Source organism: Aethina tumida, chromosome 3 (assembly GCF_024364675.1).
Source record: "Aethina tumida isolate Nest 87 chromosome 3, icAetTumi1.1, whole genome shotgun sequence".
In the NCBI taxonomy this organism is placed as follows: Eukaryota; Metazoa; Arthropoda; class Insecta; order Coleoptera; family Nitidulidae; genus Aethina; species Aethina tumida.
This window is the reverse complement of record NC_065437.1, coordinates 25,443,678-25,465,308: the sequence shown is the minus strand read 5'-3', so window position 1 is coordinate 25,465,308 and position 21,631 is coordinate 25,443,678. Positions and strand designations below refer to the sequence as shown.

General features: G+C 29.4%; 1 protein-coding gene across 1 annotated transcript in view; it reads right to left on the bottom strand.

Moving 5' to 3' along the window:
- The window catches only part of LOC109594390 (uncharacterized), a 57,779-nt gene extending 47,912 nt beyond the window's left edge, over positions 1–9,867 (bottom strand). Inside the window, exon 1 of the mRNA XM_049965346.1 lies at positions 9,666–9,867. The gene's annotated coding sequence lies outside the window, so the exon portion shown is untranslated. The remainder of the gene's footprint in view (positions 1–9,665) is intronic.
- Between the last annotated feature and the right edge of the window lie 11,764 nt (positions 9,868–21,631).

Genomic DNA, 21,631 nt, shown 5'->3' with positions numbered 1-21,631 from the left:
AATCTTAATGAAATTCTTCTGAAGAAAATACAATTCTTCCAATTTAAATTTTAAAAATTGTTTTTTGTCATATTTCCGTAACCTTTGGTCTAATCGTGCCTAAATGTCGTATGTATTATTCTAAAATACTTGTCAACAATTCAATCTAATGATTTTTTCCATATTGTTACAGTGACGTACATTTTGGGTGGTCCTCCTGTTTTTGTCGTTCTATTTTCTACGCCACTGAAATTTTTTTTAAAACTAATAAGCTTTTCATATTACTTGCACAATTTATAAGCAAAAAGTGCCCTTGATTTTAATTATCGTAGCCGTTTTAAAGATCAGATTTAATTAATTGTTAATTATCTTCAAATATTAATTCTAAAATGTCTTAAAAATCTCTGACATAATCAACATTAATCAAGTGTACCTTTTTCTTCTAAATTACGCAAAGAATATGAAAGGATTAATAGTTTTAAAAAATATTCTGGGGCGAGAATCTACGCAAGTGTACAAAAAAGTTTATTACATTGAATTGTAGGTACATATTTTAGGTTAGCACGTACCAAATTTAAAGACGATTGGACCAAAGGTTTCGATTTTCTTCACTATTGGACTTTTAACTTCTTCCAAATTTTTAGTCAACAATTTTACAAACATCTTTTACAGGATGGGCCATAATATTTGGAATTTTTGAAAATTTTATTCTGAAATGTTGTTGAAAATTGAAATTGTTTCGAAGTTTTTTATCCAACCAAAAAATTTTAATTTCGTACAATTCTTGCTGTGCTATACAGAGTGGGCAAAATACATAATCATTATAGTACACAGTATGTCTATTATATTTTAATACATTACCGTACAAATTTTCAAAATATTAAAAAATTCCAGGTATTATGGCCAATACTGCATATTCTACAAGTGCATCCGATTTTCCTGCCCTGTTATCCAATTTATCAATATCACATTTGCCAGTATAATTCGTCTTGGTGATTTAAAAAGCGTGGAATTTAATGTGTCTGCGAATCCACACGAACGATTAATCATCCCACCTTTTGATATATTATTCTTCTTGCGTCTGACTTTTGACATCTTAACAACATTCCCGGCATAAAAAAATGCACATTTCACAGTTTTTGTGTAGCGCATTTAATTGCGCCGTAATTAAATGTACATTAATTTGACGTAAAAATTAATTGTTTATTATTGCGGGGGGTGGGGGGAATTAGAAACACTTGCTCGAGCATGAAACACTTGCTTACCACGTTGTGCTTTTTTGGTTGGGCGCCAAAAAGTTGACCTACCTGAAACAACACAACAAACTTTAATATGCAAAATATTAAAATTATACCTAAGTAGTTGTAAAACAATTTTTTTAAAATTATTAAATTACAACCCCCCGCAGGGGTTGACGGCGGCGAATTTATTCAAATATATACGAGATTTTGAGATGTGACGGGACGGTATGTTCCAAAGATGGTGTTGCATGCGTGATTTTTTTCCACCGTGAAGACCCGCGCACATTGAAGTGGTTATTAAATTTACATACAATACAAATTATAGTGCCGCGTTTTGCTTCTGTATCTATTAAGGTATTTATTCGTTTGCATGTGCCACGGCACAGTGAACGGGCAGGGAGAACGACAAATTTATTTGACCGTAATCGTGCGTAATTGTTGCTTTTGAATGTTCCCTAAGTAAAGTTAAATATTAGTTTTGTCGATTTTTTAATTGGGTTTAATTAAAATCCTAACTGTAATTGTAGATGGTTTGTGTGCACGTTTGTCGGCTGTTTGTTTTCAGTACAATGTATAATTTACCCCGTGCGAATTAAAGTTAATTAAATGTTATGGTATAAATATCCTTGTGTATAATATTTTTCTTTGATCTGATAGAAAATTATGAAATTCTGTATTAAATACTGGGTTTTAAAAAATATGTCAAAAGTAGTAAATGTTATACAGTATTGGCAGAAAGTAAAGCAACTTTTTTAAAATTCAAATAATTTTTGTCCTGGTTATTATGTTAAAAAAATTTATATAGAGAATTAACTTACATATTACAATAAAAAATAAAGAGTTTAATTTTACTGATGATTATTTGATTTGGCCTGGCAAAAAGTAGAGAAACTTATGTATTTAAAGTTTTATTATTACAAATAATTTGTAATTAGTATTTTAATTAATTCTGCACTAATATATTGTAAAGTTCCAATTATTATAAATAAGTTCCAAACACTTTTTTCATGGAAAGCAACAGTTTGTCAATAATATTTGGATCTATATTTTGCCAGGCCTCCTGCAGAACCGTGAATAAGTCTTGTTGATTACTATACTCTTATTTTATTGTTCACTATCTCCCATAAGTTTTGAATGGAGTTTAGATTGGGAAATTGACATGGCCAGTTCATAACATTAATTATTTCCCTTAAATGCCCCTACTTCAAATATTTTGAAGTGTGCTTCGGCTCATTATCTTGTTGGAAATAATGTTTTAATGGCATATTTTTATTTGAATACGGTGTTGTTCCTTAATATTGCTTTATATATAAAACGATCCATGATACCCTCTATTCAAAGAAGAGGACTCATTCCAAATCCCGGAAAGCAGCCCCAGACCATTACCGAATCGTCGCCGTGTTTAACAGTGAGTATGGTAAACTTTGGGTTAAACCTTTCACGAATAGGTCGACTTACATATAGAATCCCATCACAGGTAACCAGTTTAAACTTGATTTCATCACTCCAGGTCACTCATTTGCAATCATTTAAAGTCCAATGTAAAAGGGAGTCTATCTCTAACGGTTCTTGGAGAAACATTAATTCCAAGGGTATGTCTCAAATAAACTTTTTATTTTGCTGGAACCCAGGAAAGGATCTTTTTTGTATTAGGATAAAATTTGTTTATCCTGAAAACTGTTCTTTCTCATTACCAAATCTTGAAAATTATTGGCCTGTGCCATAGCCTGAAAAACATCCTCAAACCATAACGCTTCTTCCACCGTGCTTCCCAGCAAGTCTAGTATACTTTGGTTTATACCTTTCTTTAATTGGTCACCCATGAAATGCCATCAGATTTGAATAATTGGAACTGACTTTCATAGGAAAATAAAATTGCTTTTATTTTCCTTTTGTGACACTTTTTTAACATTTGTGTAAAAATATTTCCAGTCATTGTTTTACAATACCACACAATTCAATTTCAAAACCCCGATCACAATAAGGCAATTTCGAATTCAATCAGCGATAGATTTTCGGTTTTTCCTGCGGCACACCCCAAACAGAACCATATTAATATTCAGCGATCGAACAAAAAATAGGTGCACTTTAATCAGAATCAATTCAAATATCAACAATGCACATGTAACTACGGACAGACACGTTGATTTACATTGTACTGAATTACAATTTCTCTAACATCTGGCCAGCAAGTTGCAAATGAAATGTGTAAAATACGGCCGCATGTACCTCATTGCGGGACTGAATTATATTGTCGTGTCCGCTTGATATCTGAACCGTCTCATCGTCGCACAAAAACAAAACAAAACAATTCACACGATCCAGAAATGTGTTGAATACATCTGCGACATCTTTATTTCGCAATTGTGTAAAAGCTACCTGTGTGAAGCCAGCGGAGGCCGAACATGTAAATGCATAGTGGCTGTGTTCACAAGTTTAATATCTGTTTAAAGTTGGCCAGTCCGTCGTGCTTCTGAAACCATTATGTGCATTTAAAAGGCCGCTTATTTAAATACGCCGAGATCCCACACCGCGCTTGAATTAATTAAGTGCAATTTTAGTACGTAAATGGGAAAATCGGCCTTTGTTCGACACGAACATGGGAAAATATATAATTACTGGTATCCAACGGACCGGAGGGACGTATTGGTTGTGCTGAAACTTACCGCTGAACGTCCGAACGTCATAATTAACAATGTCCATCTTTGCCGAAGAAAAAAAAAACCACTCTTAGTTTCACATCGAATGGAATTAGGCTACCAATTATGCAAAGCACTGTTGATTTGTAAACAAAATCAAGTTTTTTTCACACCCAGTGATTGACTGACGAATGAGTATCATGTTATGATGAATTAGTGCTCATTACTTAATTTGTATCCTATAAAAAAACATCAGACATTTCACTACCGCCTGACAACGTGATCATTAGCTTCCACATTAGTAACATACTGTTACCTAATCAGCATAAGGTTTTTTGTTTTATTCGCTTTACGCCGTAATTTACATACGATTCTCGGTTTTCGTTTAACTGTTAACCGTTGTATCAATAACGAAACGAGCTGTTGCCTCCCATCAAGCGAACGTTTCCTTCCAATTCCGTTATCGAAAAACGAAAATAGTATAATGAGTGTTTTCCTTTAGCAACAGAACAATTATAATCACAGGTTGCAGGTATTGATGCCGCAAGGAACACTCATAAGTTACATCCAGTCGATAATAAATGACAGGTTTTACGTGGTTTTAATAAAAAGACTCTAACATAAACTGGTGCTGTGCAGGTGCATTTTAATATAGACCACATACATGTTTTATAGCGGCCAGTTAATTTTTTAATGTGTGTAGGGCAAAGCGGTAAAATATTTTATGTTAAGCTTTGAATAATTTATTATACGGATTTCCGATACATAAATTATATAATCCGTATAAATTATTTTCGGTGTATTTGCATCGATTTAACTTATTTAATGCGTTATAAAATTTTATTGAATTTTGTGAATTCATTATTTAGACCAACATCGGATTTTATATTATATTATATTATATTATATATACAATACTTGTCATTATTATTTAAAAAGTTAAATATTTTTGCCACAACTCTTTTATTTAATGTGAATTAATTTAATTTTAATATTAATTTACTATTGTTGTTTTGTACAGTATTATTAGAACTACTATATTCTTATTCTATAAAAATTATATATATTTATCTGAATTCAACTGGACATAAACATAGTAACATTAATTTTAAAATATATTTCTAATGATTAAATCTGTGTTATTTAATTTAACATTAACACTACGTATAATATCATTTTTGTTTTATAAGCTTGGCCCACCTCCGTGACATAGACCCTTTTCTGAATATACGACAAGCTTCTTGAATTACTGAGATGAGTTCATTTAAATTTGGAAAATTTTTAAGTTGAATTTGGTTATAAACGTTGCTCCCCGTTTTTTCTATAGGGTTAATGTTTGGAAATTGGGATGGCCAAGACAAAACATCGATGCTTTGGCCTTTTAACCTATTTGTCACAATTTTGGATTTATGTTTGGGATCGGTTTATTATGAACATCATTTCTTCAATGTATGGAAGCAAATTGTTGTTTAATATAAAAATTGTTCGTTCCCAGTGTTCTGTGGTCCAGTGAATGTGATCATAATCAAGTCAAAATTGAACAACTACTTTGGACAGCTTCCCTAAATTTTTTTTAATGCGGAAATGACTGATTCTTATTAACGCAGCATTATAATTTTTCTTACAGTTTCACTTCGACCAATTATTAAAAAATTATATATGATAAAGACCGCCAATAAATAAAGGATTTAAATTCACAGAGAGCAATGAAATAACAATAATTAAAAAGTTGCTATAATTTGGTCCATTGAAAAATAAAAAAATTACATGTTCCTTATTGGACACAACAATTACAAAAAAACTGATATGCAATTCTAGTAATAATATTTTTAATATACAGTATTGGTCATAATACTTGGAATTTCTTAATTTTTTATATTTTGAAAAAATATATGGTAATATCAACACAAACTAAAATATAATAGATATATTGTATACTATAATAATTAGGAATTTCACCCATTCTTTATAGCACACCAAGAATTGTATGAAATTTAATTAATTTGGTTGGACAAAAAAGTTGGATTTTTTAAAAAAGCAAGAATTTAAGGCGGAATGTCTGTTTTAAACCTTTAGTAATACGTCTGAATGTGTTAATAACCTCATTAAAATGGGTAAAGGCAAATTTGTTGATTTGAAGATGTGAAGCATAAAACCCAAAGGGTACCACACAAAATATTTATATGACATGAAAATAAAATAAATTTTTTATATGTTAAAAAATAATAATAAAATATTCTAAGTATTATATTTTGTCCAGCAATGTATTTTTCAAATAATATAAAAAATAATTGAAGCAAAAATAATAAAATAGTACGATGGTGTACTACTAAAATTATTAACAATTTCAATTTTCAACAATTTAAAATAAAATTTTCAAAAATTTCAAATATTATGGCCAATACTGTACTTTAAGTTCTTATAATTATGGCAACTACTGTACATTATAGGCTTAATTAACTTTATTAGAAAAACGTTTTTTTCAGAGTTCCAATTAAAAATTCCAAATAAATGTGAGGATCATACAATTTACATAATTTAACCATTAAAAATTACAGTTATGTAAGGTATGTGACACAGAAAACAAACACCGAAAAATCCAACAAATTCCATTAAATTAACACCCAATATGCACGATCGAATTCTTGCCTGACTCAACGAAAGTCGTAGGATCAGTCATGAGTGCCGAGGCATCCACGTCATGCGGTTACGTAGCCGAAATAACCCGTTACATAATGCATTTACTTAACCCAAAAAAAATCCGATCGGACTAACGAATGTGAGATTTATTTATGAGATAACTGTAGTCCGTGTTTTGTGGAATGGTCACAATTTTATCGGGGTTTCGTTTGCATCTGAAATGGTGATATGAGTCAATGGGGCAACGCGTCTCCTCAACACGCGGTAATACATAACTGGTTCCGAGACGATTTAATCGTCCATTAATTTATTTTTCGGGGTTTATCAATCCGTGCGATCGGGTCAGCAAAACCAAATTGGAATGTTCGCCACGGAAACACTTCACTCCGTTCGGGAACAATCATAATCATCTGGCGGCTCGAACGAATCACGCTTTTCCTGCAGTTGAATCTGTTTAGTGTGATGTAATTCAATGCCATTTACGCATGTAATTGCAAGGGCAAATAGTTTACCTTAAACTTGAATACGTCTCGCAGACAAGTTTTGATTGAAATCGAGTTGATCAACACATTATGGTTCTTGGTGAGATGACCGACTGATGTGTGTCACAACTATAATAAAAATTACTGAACTGGGATAAATACCATCACTTTTATATGCTCTTAAATATTTGTTGAGAGAGTATAAGAGAAACACAGCCTGGTCTTATAGCAAGTAATTAAAGACAGTTAAAAAATAAGTTGAAGCAGACATAAAATATATTCACTTTCCTATGCTCAGCTCTTAAGCGGTTTTGGTTGTATTTGTTTTATATTTGAGCAATAAATTTTTCGAACGACTCATAAATTTTCATCTCATTCGACTCCAAGTTTATTTTATAATTACTGCGCAATTGTTGGAGGCTGAATAAATCTAATGGAACCCTTTTTTTTAAACAAGATATTCATTATATTCTTAACAATGGCTTCGGTATAAAAGGCCGATGCCAATGCAAATTTTTATGTAATAAATAAAGATGACTCTCCGATACGTCTACAATAATCGTAATTTCATCAACAATATATCTTTTGGTTTGATTATCACAACGTCACTAGATACATGTGCCGTCTGTTATTAATTTTTTTTTTAATTTTTTCATATTGTTTGTTACCACTGCTGAAATTGACAGTGTAGACATTTAAGAAATTATATTACTGTTATTTAACATTTGTTTAAACAATTAAAATACTGAGCAGATGCAAAATTAATAAACTGTAATGTTCAATTTTCATATGGATGAAATATTTTAATTACACTGCATCTCTGTATAATATTTTATTAAATATAAAATCTATAAAAAATAAATTGTCATATTAAATATGCACAATATTGAAAAATAAATATATAAAATGTAAATTTTGTGTTATAAAGTTTTCGATTTTAGAATATTCTGCTGTTGTTTAAATTGTAAATAATAATTTATTGAAATTATGTTTTCATATTTAACACATTATTGAAATAAATTTGCTGAAATAATCTATTTTAAAATTAATAATTCTAATATATATTTTTTTATAAAATATGTGATAAATAAAGTAAAATTATTCAAAATGTTAATTATTATATAAAAAAATTAGAATATTGATATTTTATAATTATAAATATTCATATTTGGATATTTTTTAAAAATTTGTAAAGATATGATACAATTTATGATTATTTTTGTGTTTTCATTGGAACAAGTACTATTACTAAAATAAAATTATTTTTTTTTTAATAATGTAAACTAAATATTTAAAATAAATTTACAGTTTTTTAATAAATATTATTATTATTATTTTATCCTACTCACATAAAAATGAGTATTAAGAAAAATGTAAGTTAAATATATAATTGATTTAAGAATCTTAAAAATTTTATTCAAAATTTTAATTATTATTATTGAAAATTAAGAATTTTCAACTGTTTTTGATATTTTCTTATGCTTATTTATTAAATTTGTAAATTAAAATGCTGGAATACAATTTGCTAATATAATAATGTAATAAAATTTACTTGAATACATAATAAATGTGTATTAATAAAATAAACAATGTAAATTATATATATTATTTATCTTTAGCTAATATTAATCAAAATGTTAATTATCATGATTAATGATTATTTCATATGTTATGATATATGTTATATGTAATAAGTTTAATTGATATTTACTTATAATTATTTATAGTTTGGAATGATTTATAACAAATTTTATTTTTTTCTGACTAGAACAATTATTAATATTACTAAAATAATGATGTAATATAATTCATTTGAACAAAATAAAATTAAATTCATTTTATTTGAGAAAAAATGAAATAATAATTATATTATACTATACAAATAAAAAGAGTAAATAGAAAATATTTAAGTTATATTTACAATAAAATAATAAATAAATTAAATTATGTTTCTATAACTATATTTAAATCTTTATATTTTACAAATAATAATATAATTCATTATGTTTGTTAATTTATTTTAAATATTTACTTCGTATGAATTATATCCGTAAATATGATTGTAATAAAATAACTATTAATTTATCTATATGTAAAATACATTAATTATTTCGTTGGTAATGTTTTATTTAAATTGTTATTTTGATATTCTATATATATATATATATATGTATTTTAATATAATCTGTGGGTATATCTAAACTGACAATTTTAATATGAAAATATAAATGATATATAAAAGGATAAAAACATAACATATATAAAACAGTGATTTATTATTTGTACTGCCAAATTATTTGAATTTCGTTATTCACTATTATTTAAATTACCTCAATAAATTGACAACATTATAAAAACTTTTTTGTATGGATGAAATATTTTTAAAACGAAAATAGAATTTTTAGTTTTTCTGACACGAATTTTTTTACTATTTCATGTATTTCCAGTCATTTTTAAAATATTTTTATTTCGTGTCGATATAGTTTAAAAAATATAAAATTTTTGAATTGTATAAAAAATGGTTTTCAAATACTGAAAAGGTAATTATCAAATGAACTATTCCACATAAAACGTATAATTTTGAGTAAATACATATAATGGAAGATAATAAATAATAGACTGTCGAATCCGCATAAATATAGAGTTGTGCAATTCGAAGTTCAAGCTTTGAACTTGACACCTACCTTGAACAATATATTAGAATAGGAAAGTCCTTAACAAGAAAGCCAGCCGTTGAACTCTCACAAGTGCCACCACACAACACTCAAGTCACTGTATCGTCAAGTACGAGGTTCACTGCGATGGTACCGCAAGTCAAATGTCTCTAATGGAACAAGAACATATACAAAAGTACGGATGGTCTTCGGTTATAGTTGCCGTGTCTTCGGCGTGCACCAAAATGAGTTCAGCTCGCAGGTGTCTTGTCTTATAGTGTCCGTTGGTGCGGTTATGCAAGGATGGTCATTGGTTGAGAAGAAGATTCCTCCACTTCCATTGGCCGGTGTCTCGGTTTTTACATGGTTCGCGGCTCCGTTGAACAGTTAGGTCCGCTGGATGCAGTTGACGATGGTTATGGGGCCTCTTCTGGTGCGTCCTCGGTTATTTCGAGCCCGGCTCCGATTTCGGATCTTGTGATCTACCGGTACTTTGGACGTTCGCAATGCGATGCCGACCCACGGTGGAACAATGCCAGGAAGTAGAGTGCGGTTTTGCGATTTCGGCACGAAAATCTTCCAACTGTACCGCACAATGAGAGCCGATCTTTCCTCTTGATACTGTAATAATTGCGTTACTTTCGGTTATAGGAATGTTCTATAAGAAGTTTGCCTCATTAGTGATGTTCTTTTGTTAATTATGGAAAAACGGAAATTATTATATTATAACAGTAGTGAACTGTAATTTTTTTACTATTAGTTTCGTGCATACACTAATTAATCTTCCTAAAATTTTAATGGTAATTCAATGAGATCAGTTAAAATAATTTCATCAACATCTGTGGGTAAACAATTATTTATTGTACTCTCACATTATATCTTGCAAATTGTCAAGGAAGTTATTAAATCTCGTCTTAAACAAAACTTTATTAATCGAAATAAAAACCCTTTGAGTCAACACATTTTTGGCAACCAGAAACAAGTTTCACCAGTGGAATAGATCTCTGGGGTTCTGAAACAGACGAAGTCGCATTTCATTTTGATTTTTAAAGTATTTCTTGTGTAGGAAGTTGTCGAAATATTTAAAAAAGTGATTATTAGTTGGCGAAAGGTTTGGTGAGTATGACGGATAAGGCCGACTTTCGTACCCCCCAACTTCTGCAATGTCAGTGGTGCGGCGGCGAATTTGTTCTTTGATGTTCCATACGTTCCAATTTCTGGTGCTTTTGGTCGATTTGTTGACAGTACTTCACCACTGTAATTATTTTATCAGGACTTAGAAGGCTGTGATGGATTCTATCGATAGCAGACCACCAAACAGTAACCATAAGTTTCTTTTGCATTCTAACCATTGTGCTGAACATCGCCGATTGTCGTATAATATCCACTATCCAGGAAATTTAATAAACACACTCAAAGTGTCTAGGGAATACTTAATTATTACAATAAAACCAAAAAAATCTAATGTGAAAATATTGCGAATAAATAAAAACAAGTCTTTTTCACTAATTAACAATTCTTTAAAAATTAAAATAATAACACCCACCAAATATCCAAATATTTATTATTATGTTATTTATAATAATTATGCCATATTTTTTTTTATTATTCAAAACTAATATTTGGATGGATCTCCTTGATTGTTTACAACCGTCCTACACTTATTTGGCATATCCTATCGAATAGGTTTTGGTCCAGATTTCGCCACACTTCCTATATCGTCAGATTAGCTGCTGATGGTCTCTCTAATGGTTTTTGCGATTCATAAGTCTTCTTGTCATAGCATCCCATATTTTATCTATTGGATTAAAGTCTGGGGAGTTTGCTGGCTAAGGTAAAACGCTTATGTTATTCTCTTCGAATGCTGAACGATCTTCGCAATATGCGGCTTAGCTTTACCCTGCTGGAAAATTGAATTTGGGTTCATCTTGATTAAATGAGGTAACACAATGAGTAAAACTATATTGTCGCTATATCGAACTGCATTCAAAGTGGTTTTCAATAAAGAGAGCTCGGTTCTTCCACCAGTATTAATTCCTCCCCAAAACATCAATGAACCTTCTTCAATATTCACCACCTCACGAGCTTGTTGTTAAAAATGTGTTTTTGATGTTTGTTATGTTATTTTTTAATTTATAAGTTAAATTATCTTTCAATTTAATTTAATACGATTTTTCTGGATGTCCCTAGATACTTTGTACATAAATCTTATGAAATATAGTTAATTATTTCTTCATGAAATTCCATCCCAGATATTCCTTCGTTACCGAAACTCCATCCAACTTTTCAAGCAATCCAGTCGTCCGTACTTCGCACAAAGATTCATCATTAAAGTTGAGAATAATTTACATCTTCCAACTTTTACTAACTACAATCCGTGGTTAAGCGCGGGCACGACAGAATCTTGTGGGAAACAAACACAAATTAGCATATCATTTCACAAGTGGAACGTGGCTTACTGGCCAATTAAAATCGAAACTAATAATGCAGCGTTTAACAAAAAAAATTGTCCATCTTTAGCGCACCGGACAAACATAAACTTTATTGGTCATGACGGTACCGTTAGATTAAATAATGGCTTATATAAATTATAATGAAATAAGTTCAAAGGTTTAATTTATATTGGTATGCAAAATTTAATTCGTTTACCGAGACTGGCACGCTGCAATGGTCGGGGTATCTCCCACGAGATACATGAAAATCGTTAGGGAAATTTATTAAACGTACAGCACACGAGTGTCACACCCAACCATTTACAAATTAAAGTCATCAAAACGATTCTTTGCTAAGTACAAAGTTGTCCGTGGGTTTATTAAGTTTTTCGTGACTGCAAAATAATGTCTCGCGTAGTCGTTTATCCTGCGACCGGTATCAAATTAAAAGATAAGTGTTTTTGTATCGTGGTTAATAATTATTAACCGTAAATTGCCTGCGATACTACAAAGTACTAGCCTAGTTTTAATTGATACCATTGCCATTAATTTAGCGTAATTGATTCCAATTAGAAAAAAACGCCGCCTGTAGATTGTAATAACTGATTTGGTTTGAGGGCAAATTCGCCGAGATCGGTATCTTGGCGAGTACAAATTAGTCATAAACATTATTATGTCAAAATAACAACCGTCAAATTCAGCAATCTTTTAAGATGATCTAAATGCACTCTCGTATTAAATAAAAGCAACTATAATTTGCTGTTAAGTATTATATATTAATTAATCGGTGAGTCATTAATTAAAAATTATGTATTTGCATTTTTTTTTTATTTGGAAGGTAAACGCCATGAGAACGGATTATGGTTATTAAGTATAAGATGAAACTTGAGAGATTTATCGATCGTTAAAAGTTTATGCTTAGGTTTAATCAATAAATAAACATTTAGACTATTTTATTGCAAGTTTTATTATGATTTTAAATTTTAACACACACTGAAATGGCAATGTGAAATGTGAACAAATCATACACCCAACACTTCTATGTTAAAAAAGTATGTCTAAACTATGCTTTAAACATGTTAATAGCTGTATAAAAGCTTTTCTCTGGAACCAATTTTTAAACATTTACTAAAAATTAATGATGTAACATATTTTATGTTTGTTTGAATAAAAGAATTAGGTTTAACACATGATTGGTGTAGTCAGTTTTAACAGAAGTTATAATTTACATTTAGTTGTTAAAATATTACCTTTAGCCCACCTGTTATTATTATTTATTTAACAATTTACAGTAACCAATTACCATATTATAACACATATCATATACATAAGCCATAATTTAGTAACACATTTGGCGTTGTATTTTACTGCAATTTAGATGCGAAACTAATCTATCTAATTTCAACTAAACCATACATCACTGGTATAACAAACAGAACGGTTATTGACAATCGATGGTATCACACAATCAGATTGGCGATGCATTCGATATATTACTATGATGGGCTCCTAATTAATATGTCAATTATTATGACGCACACTATAATTGTATCCATATAGTGTTAAATTGGAAATTTTAATAAAGGTGCATTACTTTCATGACTAATAATAACAATAATAATAATAATAATAATTTATTGGTATATGTGTAAATGATACAAATAAACATTAAAGGAAAAAATACCCGATTTTGTAGTTTCAATTAAATTAAAAGTTAATCTATTTACATTTTCCTACTTTTATTATAATATTTTATAATATTATATATAAATAGAAATTACATTTATATTTTATTGGAATTTAAAGTAAATAAATAATGATTATCAAAATAACTTTGAATTATATATACAGTATTGGCCATAATTCTTGGAATTTTTTAAATATAGATTTACAAATTGTTAATAATTTTACTAATATATTTAAATATGTGTATGTGTATTTTATTATTTTTCTTGGACAAAAAATATTTTCTTATTATTCTTTCAAATCATATTAATATTTTGTGTGATGATCTTTGGCTTTTATAATTGCTTGGGCATGGATTCAATAAATTTATCAATTTGCCTCTGTTCTACTAAATATCAACCCGCAAACAATTTTTTAAACAAATCGGCCTTGTTTTGCATGATTTTGTGTTCAAGATTTTTCCACATATTCTCAATAGGGTTAAGGCCGGGACTTCATTACATCGACCTTTTCCGTTAAAAACCAATCTTCAACCAATTATGTGGTGTTTTGGATCGTTATCATGTTGAAAGATATGCTTTACAGGGATTTTTCAAATAAATACGGCTCAAAAACCTTACTAAGGATGACTCTACAGTCTATATGGTGAATTGAACCAATGCCGTACGAAGAGAAACACCCCCATACAGATCCTCAACCAATCAATTAAATTATTGATTGATTCAAAATATAGAAAACTAGGAAATTCCACATATAATAGAAAAAGTTTACATTTACATTTTATTAGGGTTTAAAATAAATATATAATTATTTAATAATAATTGTATAATTGTATCCATATAGAGGAAAAGTTAATATGAAATCAGAAATATTCTGAGCAATGTATTGTATTCAATTTATGGTTATTTATGAATAATAATAATAATAATAATTTGTTTAATTAGTCTGAATATTTAAGATATATTCAGAATAGACACAAAAGATTGCAAATGAATAAATTCTATAATTTGTAGCTTGAGACTGATGAAATTGGTCTTGATCTTATTAAATTTTATTACTTTATTTAAAATTTAAATTAAATTAAAATTAGACTTTTCATTAAAAACTACTCGCCAACACTGTTTTGTGGTTCAGTGAAAGTGATCCTAAGTAAGTAAAATTGGATTTTCACATTTTTAGTAGAAACCAGGGTAAAACGAACCCCCATCCACTAACCCTCTTCACATAGTCCATAAATTTTGAGCTAGTCCCATTTCCAATCCAAAATTAGATTGTTTTATATCAAAATTACATATCAATTTCATTTATGTAGCTCTCTAAAATAGAATTAAAATGGACACTCTTGTTGATGAATTCAATAGTATTCAACCATCATGTGGCTATTCCATTGCTCTTGCTACCTATCTTTCATAGATTTAATGTACTGATGTTTATTTTATATTTAGTTTTACAAATTACTTCGTAAGTATCAATTTAATATACACGGATATAAGTAAAATTTTTTCTCTTGGAAAGAAAGATTATGTTTTGTTTTCCTAGATTCATGACTAGACTAATTTCTGCTAATTCACTACCGAAGACTTAAAAACAAGGATATTTTGTATCTCTACTTGTTTAAGAAGGAAGTTAATTATGAGCACAAATGACTCACTGATGTTCTTCAATCATGTAATGACCAAGATATTTTAAACTATAATATGAAAAATACCCTAAATCAGTTCTTTGTTTTTCAACACGAAAAAATCTTTTTGTAGCATGTTTTAGGATTATTATTAATTAAAAATATTAAAAAATGTTTGTGGCGCTTTTGTGATTAATTCTTGTGTATTTTTTGCTAATGATATTAAACCTACACGAGACAAGAAATAATTGTATAATTCTTTTGTTATTTATTTTTTTTTATTCATCAGTAAAATTGAGGATTTAGATGAAAGACATGTGAAGAGGATTTCATAATTAAATTAATATAATATAGATGCTGAACGAGTAAACCATTTATAAAATAACGGAAAACACAAATTAAATTTTATAATTAATTAATAATGGCTTATAAATATCTGTAATTAAAGATTTGTTTCCTAATCTTCTGGCAAACACTATTACGATTGTAATCTTCGCTTGCGTGCTGTATTCAATTTCTCTCTCAGCAAAACTGAATCATTATTGAACTTGATTTTTTGTAAGTTCTTATTAAAACTAAAACAAAATCAGATAAAAATTTAATTTATCCACTTCCTGTATCCAGCGCCTTTTTATAGAACGTAGCATGGCAAATAAATTTATGAGTACATTGCTTGATTAAAGTTTATGTGAGACAATAGAATGTTGTCTGCGATTCTTGTTGTAAACTACAGTTTTTTTTTGTATGTGTGTGATAACTACGTGAGTAAATCAAAACTGAATGATCGTTAAGAGTTAATGGAAAAAATAATCCGCAGCCAGACTGTCAGTGAAAACAGTTATCGACCTCTGAATTGTTTGGAAAGTAAACTCAAAACACCGCATCATCCACGTATGATTAATCGTACGGACATATTTACGTGGTCATTTGCATTGCACGTTCAATTATTTCTGCACATTTAACGCGATCATTAAACCCAAGAAACCGGCAAAATATCGAAGCGTAATCGCGATGGATCGCGGCCACGTCGGATCTATTCAGTGCGAGGAAAATTGAAGCAGTAATGATTGAAAATAAGAAGTGCAATCGGACGCGGCTCCACAACAGGAGCGTTCGCAAGGAACATTGAGAATGTGTTCGCAAGGTCGTTTAGTCAACGACCGCCTTTACTACTTCCTTGAACTTGGCGACTTGCACAACCGAAGTGGATCGTATCTGCATAAGTGACCTGGACCACGGCTAAGCTGCCGTGAGGAACTTGCGAGACGCACATACACTCACGCACACCGACAGGCCAATCTCTCTCCGTTTTATTGCTCGATGTGTTGCGACCGAAAGACTGAAAAAAATTGCTGCACCTGCCATTTGATTTTATCAAACGCATACATTTTGGTGTTCAAATGTTTTACGGTAATTTTTGATTTATTTAGTGTGTTGCGACATTTTATTTTGTTACAGCGATATGAAATTCTGTTATTCACTGGAAATCATTTTGTCAAATCTCATTTAAAAAAGGATTCCTAACTATACTAAATTTTAATAGTGAACTTTTTGATTATAAGTTTTTATTCAGTACTACTTGATTATTTTAATGTAAAATACTCATAGTCACAGTGAGTCTAAGGTGGGTTTTAAGACCTAGCTAAGGGAGACTTGAAATTTAATGAAATATGTTCAATTTAATCAATTAGTTTTAATGGTAATAAAATTTAAATAAAAATCCTTTTTTAATAAATATTAATGGAAAATGTTTGGAAATATTTTTGAAAACCTTGTCAATGGGTCTTATATATATATATATATATATATATATATATAATCAAATTGATTTAAAATTCTTTTAATAAAATGCATTTCGTCGTTTAAGGGCCATCAGGGTGTTCAAAGCACTTAGTACTTTCTTCTGACAAAATAAGACAAACTTCGTGATATCATTTCTGATACCATTGTTACATATGGAGGTGGAGCCAATTTTTTTCTTTTTATTTCATTATCATTTTTTTTTTTTTTTTTTGTAAACGACATCTGTTGTAACTGGTGTTCCTATGTAACTTCTGCTGTTTTAATCAAAGTTAAGGAAATGTAGTTCTCTTTAGTTCAGCAAAGTTGTCCATGGTGGAGTTACTATAAATAATTCTATAAAAATTTTTAGAAGCTCTGACTGGGGTTCGCACAGTTCCTTCAGCTAATGTTGAAGCTAAGTCAAACCCTGACTTGAGAAGTGGGTGTGTGGTAAGTATAATTAAATAATCAAAGAACAAATTAAAAAATTTATAAGTAAGATCATTAAATGTAAGAAATTCTTTTAAAAAAAAATAAAATTCTTAAAAAAAAAATTTTGCTGCTTAATAGTCATCAGGAAGTTCAAAGACTTTAGAATTTTCCTTTGACAAATCAAAACAAACTGTGTGAAATCATTTGTAGTATCATTGTTACATATGGAGGTGAAGTCAATACGTTTTCTTTGTGGTTAATGTTGTCTTATTTGTTTTGCTTTCATTATCATTTTTGTTAACGAGATCTGTTAAAAATGATGTTTCTGTGTAATCAAAGGAGAAATTAAGAATTTTATAAGTAAAATTATTAGATCTAGCAAATTAATTTAAAATTCTTTCCTCTGACAAAACAAGACAAGCTTCGTAAGATCACCATTGTTACGAGTGAAGTTGAAGTTGTTATGTTATTTTATTTGTTTTCCTTTCATTATCATTTTTATAAACAAGAACTGTTATGATTGGTGTTTCTTTCATTTGTTAATATTTTTCTGCTGTTTTAATCGGACTGGAAATAAGTTGAGGAAATGTGGTTCTCTTTAATTCAGCAAAGTTGTCCGAGTTGAAGCTATTATAAATAATTCTGTAAAAATTTTCAGAAACTTTGATTGAGGTTCACATAATTCCTCTAGCTAATGTTGAAGCTATTACAATACAAAACAGTCAAACCCTGACTTGAGAAGTAGCTGAGTGGTAAGTCTAATCAAATAATCAAAGAACAAATTAAAAACTAAGTAAGTAAATTAGTTTAAAATTCTTTAAAAAACATGAAATTTGTCATCTAATGGCCCTCAGGTAGTTCAAAGTATTTAGAACTGTTCTCTAACAAATAAGACATGTCTCGTGACATTATTTGTAGTACCATTATGACATATGAAGGTGGAGCCAATCTTTTTTCTTTGTTACATTTGTTTTGACTGGTATTCTTCGGTAATTATTGTGTTTCTTTCATTTGTAAATATTTTTTCCGCTGTTTAATCAGGTAGGCATAAGTTAAGGAATAGTTCAGCAAAGTTGTCAGAACTGGAGCTACTATAAATAATTTCATAAAAGTTTACAGAAGCCCTGATCGGGGTACACACAATTCCTATAGTTAATGTTAAGGCTAATACATTATAAGGTATTCACCTCTTAACTTGAGAAGTTGATGAGTGGTAAGGGTAATCAAATATTCAAATTCAAAGAACTTTCCTCTAACAAAACAAGATATACTTCGTGATATCATTTGTAGTACTATTGTTACATATGGAGCTGGAGTCAACTTGTTTCCTTGTTGTTGACATTTTCTTATTTATTTTCTTTCAATTACAAAATAACCAAACTGATTAAAGTAGGTGGGTGACAATTCCCATAAGAAATGACCTTAATAATAAAAATAAAATTGAACCATGATATGTTTCTCAAATATGGTAGATCATAAAAGTGTTCATTAAAGGATTGCACAATTACATTGCTATAAAAATACCAATGATTGATTAAGATCAATCTTTATTATTTGAGTTAATGTCATAGTCTGATTAATACTATGGTATATTGACAGCGAAGAGGTGAATAATTTGTGTGGGCAAACGGGTAGTAACATGTTTGTGTTTTAGCTGTTTGAGAGTCTGATGTTGAGCTTGCTTAAGTAAAAGAACATTTTATTTACTATTTGTTAATTCAAATATTCTTTAGAAAACATTGCAAAATAATATATATATATATATATATATATTTATTTATTTATTTATATTTATATTCATTTCCATAAATATTAATGATATAACTTAGACATAAACTTAATTATCTGAGCTACTTACTTACTTTAATGTAAAACACCCAAGTCACAAAAAACAATAGAAATTATAGTGTGATTATATGACCTACATCATTCCAGTATTTAACATTTCTCTCCTACTTGTGAAATATATTATTTCCAATCGACATCGAAAGCTACAATTTGTGTCCATTGTGAATTGTAGGTGTAAAGTCAATTAACTGGATATCGTCCAAGTTCGGGCAACTAATAAATCGTACCAAAGTAAAACTGCACTTAATTACCTATTGAGCGAAATTTTTCCGCCAAGTTCAATATTATTTACCGTTAGAAAGTCAGGATCTGCAATAATTAAAGCAAATCCGATATGCCCATGGGAAATTAGTGTCAGAAGTCACTCATTTCTTGGCCGAAAAAAAGAATGACGACGGTGTTGAAGATAATTAGCTGAGAATTGAGCATTCGGGCACACTATTTGTATAAAATTACCACTTTAATAATGTTGGATTGTTGGTTGTCACATCTTTCGTTAACACGATCACGAGCTTTGTTAATTAGATCCTACTTTTGTCTAGAAAATGAAAAAATTGTAACGAGGTCGTTCGAGATTAAGGGTATTAACACAACACTAATTTGGCACTGTGAAAAATTACTATTTAAATTTTCGTACAAGCTCGTGGTACATTTTAAAATTACATTTTTTTACGTAGTCTTCGTTATGATGGATTCTTGGATAACGGAGTGTAATTTATTGAATGTGGTGCCAGTAGGTGATGATAACCGAAAAATAAATCCATTTAACAGCGAGATTGAACAAATTGGTGTTATTAATAACCCGACAAACTGTCTTATAAAATTTATTTGCCGCTTTTCATGACGAAGAATTTTCAACTTAACTGTCCATCTGGAACAGCAATTTTATTGTATATAAAAAGTGTGGCAAATTAACAGAAAGCGTGTAATGTACGTAAGCTTTACAATTTCCTAGATTTTTTCACGTAGGTAATTGATAAAAAACGTTTCCTCAATTTTTATACTGAGAAATAACAGAAATTTATTAGTACCGTTAACAAGTAATATTTGTCCCATAATCGTTAAAATTGACCTCTATCAGCAATGTTTAGGATGGTACTTAAGTGATGATTGGACATTTTAATATACCGTCAAAAAACTTAAATGTTATGTGAATGTAAATAACGAATAATTGTAATGTCTACTTCACAACTTACCCGACAAATTTTAACCACATATTCACCTTATACTTTGGAAGCTGTAGATTTGTGGCATTTTAAAAACAGGCAAAATTTTGCTAATGCAGTTGTCTAATTGAAAGCTTTCAGCTAAGCAAATTTTTGAGAATAATTTAAAAATTGAGTTGTCTCAAATTTCAAAAAATTCTTCAATGGTCGGATTTGATCGTGTTAGGCACAAATTTTCAGGATTATCATTATTTCTGAACTTTCAAGAAATGTATTGATACTACAGGAACAAATCTTACTATCATTTATTTTTCATGAAAAACAATTATTTATTGTGAATATATCTCTACTTGTAACATTTCAATAACATACTTCATTCAAATATAAAATAATGGGGATATTTATGGACCTAAAACTGTTTGAAATTATCAATTGATTCCATTTACATTTATAGTAGTGGACATAATTAATCTAATTTATTTAAATAAATTTATTTTATGAATGTATGGATCAAAGTTGTTAATCTAGTTAAATTAATGTAATTTTGTTTAAAAATAGCGTCAAATGTTATGTCTTCATTTAAATTTTTTATTAGAAACAAACTGAAAATTATACGAAATTTCATTTTCATTATAAACCTTTTTGTACTAATTAAAGACTGTTTAATTACTAATAAACCATTTCAATTAAGCGAACGTTCTTAGATGTTTATAAACATAAATTATTCTTCAATTACAAAGCACAGCATAAAGAAGAGTCAGCTATGAATAGAAAAAGGAATAATTCTTACATTTAATAATACGTTGTTCACTGCCGGATTAATTATCCCTGTTTGGCGTTACAATAACTAAATTTACGGTGTAATTAAATAAAAATGTGCGAGAAGATCCTGAACAATCCTCATTTTGTTTTTCACAATTTATTTCCGTTCTCATGGCTGTGTATGAACCTCGACGAGTTACTGTTAATCGTAACTTTATTAATTTTGCTTTTAACGGTGGCTCAGGAAAAGCGAAAAATTCGAAAACA